Source organism: Fomitiporia mediterranea (genome assembly GCF_000271605.1).
Source record: "Fomitiporia mediterranea MF3/22 unplaced genomic scaffold FOMMEscaffold_1, whole genome shotgun sequence".
Classification (NCBI taxonomy): domain Eukaryota; kingdom Fungi; phylum Basidiomycota; class Agaricomycetes; order Hymenochaetales; family Hymenochaetaceae; genus Fomitiporia; species Fomitiporia mediterranea.
The window spans coordinates 61,060-66,182 of NW_006760386.1; positions in this window are offsets into that span (position 1 = coordinate 61,060).

Consider the following 5,123-nt stretch of genomic DNA (forward strand, 5'->3'; position numbering starts at 1 on the left):
CTACCCTTCAGACTTTAATAGGTAGCACTTTAAAGACTTCTAGTACCAAGTCAAACTATATGTGGCTGCTACTTTGACCAATCTATCCTCAGATCTTGATTGTGTCCTATTTGTCCTCTCCTTCATGAAGGAAGGCAACACAGCCACCTGGGCCCAGAACTGGATTGAAGGCTATCAGATCAGAAGCCTGATCCAACTTCAGAACAATGAGTTGTACTCAGAATTCATAGAGTAGCTCTGTACTTCCTTCATCAATCTGAATGAGAAGTACAATGTGTAGAACAAGTTTGTGTCTCTGTAACAGGGCAAACATTCTGCCAATGCTTTCTTTCAGGAGTTTGATATCCTAGCCTGGAAGGCAGGATTCACACTCAGGTTTAATAATGTCCTTATTAGAATGTTTGAAAAAGCTCTTTACTCAGAACTAGTTAATAAGATTCTTAGAATAATACTAGAACTAGTCACTTACACTGAGTAGAAGACACACACTATCTCCTTTAACTAAGCTACAGTTTGGATGTATCAAGTCTGTGTAGAACACTTACACATGTATCTAGCTCTAACAGTTCCAAGCCCTCAGATCAATCTGCCTGTAATTTACAATTAATCTGTTCTGATAGACATTAAAGAAGCCTGAAAGTAAGGAGTATACTTTGTCTACAGAAAGTCAGGACACTAAATTAAGGACTGTCTGTAGAAGTAACAGTACATCTGTCAGGTTATTAGAGTAATGACAAGTGACAAGTAGGATTTGTAGTAAGAAGCCTTTTCTACAAATCTGAAAGTTACCTTAGAACTCCTAAACCCTAACTATACACTCTAGAATTTTGTAGAGGCCTAACAGTGAATACAGTACTGAAGGGCTATAACTTGGATTTTTTAATGGCCACTTTTGATTCAATGAACACTGTAGGATTAGAAGTAAATAAAGTAAGAAAAGTGGAAAAAGTAGAAAAAGTAGAAAAAATAAATTAACAAAATTATTTATTAGAAAGAAAAAAGTCAAAAACAAAAGTAGATAGTTTTCCTATTTCTTCTGATTCTTTTGATTCTTCTCTTCACACTTTATCTGAGTCTAAATCTGTACAATCTGACCTACCACTTCTGTGTTCTAAGATCTCAGAATGTTCAGAACATTACCTAGCCCTGTTTACTACTTAGTAGTTTGTCTATAGTATTAAGCAGGGATGGCCTTAGCTAAGTTCACAGCTGAGAACATAAGTCTGTCCTTGTTGAAAGAGAGAGGTTAATAAGGAAATGTTAGTACATATACTCACCCTCTTAGACAATAAGGCTGTACAAGCTGTATGTTCCCTTCAGAACAAGTAGCAGTTCATCTGAGAACATTCTAAGTACTAGCTCTAAGTCTCTATCCTCTTAGCTCCCTTCTCAGGATCCCCCCAGATCCAAACAACAGTTCTAGTAAACAGTAGATGTACTAGTTTGTGTATTAATAAGGCCTTTGTGTAGGAACACTACCTCCCTACTTAATGTGTTCTACTTCTGATCCTAGTATACAATGTGGACAGAACCCTAAACCAGAATGGTTGGATTACTAAGTTTGTCCAACTATAGATGACCATTCAGGATCATGAGGAAAGTATTAAGTTTAGAGTCACTAACCTTAGAAAGACAGACATCTTTATTAGATTCAAATGGCTTAAGGCTTACAACTCTACTATTGACTAGTTAGAGTAGACACTTATGTTTGATTAGTGTCCTGAGTCTTACAACTACCTTGTACTACTGTTCTGAGTAGATAAAGACACTTCCAATGTTACTAACAGTTCTAATGAAGGTGACTAGTTGTTCTTCTTTAACTAGGATAGATATGTGGATACATATTCTAGTTAAGGCAGAATAGAGTCAATCTGAAGAATGTCTGAGACAGAACCAGTCTAGAACCCTCTCAGAACAACTCTACTCTAGAACACACACAGACCCAGCCTGCCAGATTTTGTTCAAAAGTTCTCTAAAGTCTTTAGTAAAGAGGAATTCAACTAGCTTCCTAAATACTGTCTCTAGGACTATACAATTGAATTGACTAAGGGTTTCTAACCTAAGGATTGTAAGGTCTACCTACTCAACAGAGACAAGCAGGAGGTGCTTGACAAGTTCCTTTAGGAAAATCTTCAGAACAGTTAGATCTGACCCTTAAAGTCCTCTATAGTCTCCCCTTTCTTCTTTGTCAAAAAGAAAGATAGGAAGCTCTACTCAGTCCAGGATTATTATTGTCTTAATAAGGGTACTATTAAAAACAAGTACTTACTCCCCCTGATTTAGGAGCTCATTGATAAGACACATACATTCAGGGTTTTCACTAAGTTGGATGTTTGATAGGGATACAATAATATTTGGATCCAAGACAGAGATGAGTAGAAGACTGTATTCTAAACCAATTGTGGATTGTACAAACCAACTATAATGTTCTTTAGACTAACCAACTTGCCTACAACATTCTAGTCATTCATGAATCACATTCTCACAGATCTGATTAACTTGGAGCACATTAGTGTGTATCTGGACAACATTCTGATCTTTACTCAGACAGTTGAGTACTATTACTAACTAATCCAAGCAGTTCTACAATAGCTCTAAGATAATAAACTGTTCCTCTAAGAAGTAAAGTACTCTTTTACACAGGAGTCAGTGGATTATCTAAGCTTTGTGATTGGTGGAGGAGAGGTCTGTATGGATCCAGCAAAGGTGACTACAGTTTGGAACTGGTTACAACCTTAGAACCTGAAACAGGTCTAAGTGTTCCTTAGGTTTGTAAACTACTACTAATGCTTCATTCAAGGCTTTAGTACTATCACCCAGCCCCTTCACAATCTTACTAGTAAGGATGTTCCTTAGTAATAGGATAATTAGTAGTAGTCTGTGTTTGAGTCTCTCAAGTAGGTTATTACTAGTAAGCCTGTATTAGTAGTTCTAACAGTTGTAGACAAGTTCTGAGTTAAAGCTGATTCTTCTGACTTTACAAATAGAGTAGTACTGTCCTAGTTTATTAACAGAAAGTAGTGTCTAATAGTGTTCCAATTAGAATCCCTCTCTATAACAGAACAGAACTACCCTATCTATAATAAGGAACTCCTTGTAATTGTCTGTTCCTTAGAAGAGTAGTGTTAATATCTTCTTAGTATAGTACAGAAGTTTGAGATCTAGAGTGATTACCTTAATCTCTAGTACTTCCAAGTGCCTCAGAAGCTCAACTGCTACTAGGCCTGCTAGATGTTAGAACTACAGGACTATGACTTTGTACTGACTCACAAACCCAGAATACAAATGACAAAAGCTAATTTACTCTTAAGACAAGTAGGTTATAAAAGGGGAGAGAATAATAACAAAAATCTTGTTCTTCTAGACAATTCCTGTTTTGTGTCTAAGACAATTCAAGAGATCTGACTTGAATCTAAGGATGTTGACTTTGTCACTTGTATACAGTAAGCTCTGAGACACACACAGGACTAGGTTGTAGTGAAACAACTAGAAAAGTAGGCTAGAGATTAGGAGGAGGATAAGGATGAATAGGTTTACTAGGAAGGCTGACTGTATGTTCTGAAGGATCAGAAGCTGTAGGAGGACATTGTCTAAGCTCATTACAACAATCCAACTGTAGGACATTTAGACTAACACAAAACACAGGAACTCATTACTCAGAACTACTAGTAGTCTGGAATGTAGAGGGAAATCCTAAAGTATATGACTGGTTACAATATGTGCTAACAGACTAAGGCCTACTAGACAAGGGTTTGGGCTCTCCTACATTTGTATTGGATCCTAGATCACTCTTAGGAAGAAGTCTTAGTAGACCTGATTAGTAAGCTACTCAAGTCTTAGGGTTACAACACTATCTGTGTAATTGTCAACTGATTCTCTAAGCAAGTCTATACAGTTCCAACCTGAACAGAACTCACTTCTGAAAGTATAGTACACATTTATTAGGATCACATCTTCTAGTTGTACAGACTCCCTTAGAAGCTCATTCATGATTGTAGACCACAATTTGAGTTGAAATTCATGTAGAACTTGTATACACTTCTTAGAATTTAAGGGAACCCTTCTACTACCTATCACTTACAGACTGACAGTCAAACTGAGTAAGTCAATCAGGAGATTAAGCTCTACCTCCAAATGTTCATCAATCATTAGTAATCAGATTAGTCTGAATAGTTAGCTCTAGCAGAATTTGTGTACAATAACTAACAACACTCTACAACAGGACAGTCTCTGTTCTTCCTCAATCATAAGAGACATCTGTACTAGGGGACTGTTCTAAACTAGAATGACAGTTCTGAATCTACAACAGACTTTGTAGAACAGATGCACAGAACTAGAGAGGACACACAAGCTCTTTTAGAAAAGGTAGTACAAGTTATAAAGCAGAACTATGATTAGAAGAGGTCCACAGCCAAGGATTACTAGCCTAGTAACAAAGTTATACTAGAAGCCACTAATCTGACCACAGATCACCTAATAAAGAAGTTGGACAATAAGTGCTTCAGACCCTTCATTATTAAAAAGAAGGTCAGTACCTCTACCTACAAACTCTAACTTCTAGCAACATAGAAGTGTATACACCTAGTGTTTAACAAGGTTCTACTGTCTTAATACTACAATCTAGGTTTTCCTTTGTAACAAAGACCCCTACTGCCTTTACCAGAACTCATTAGTTCTGAACCAGAATACAAAGTAGAGTATGTAGTAGATACTAAGCTAGTGTATAGAAAGCTCAAGTTCCTTATCTACTAGAAGGAATACCTAGTTGAAGAACACACTTGAGAACCTGCTGAGAATCTCACCCATACTACTAAGACAATCTGAGACTTCTATCAACTTTATCCAGGTGCTCTGTATTAACTCTGCCTTACAGATTTCTAAACCCTACTGTTCTAACCTATGCTCAAGCTACTAACCAAGCCCAATACTTACTAATCAGAATGATTGGTTTTAGAGGGAGGGTAATGTTACAGTTCTCTACTCTCATACCTTCAGTTCCAAGGGTTCTACACCCTTCTGTACTAGAACTCAGGACTTCTGTCCCTCAAGGGTACTATCTATAAACTATATGTATACTAACTCTTGCTACTACCCTTCCTTACTTTATTATTCCATTCCTTTAA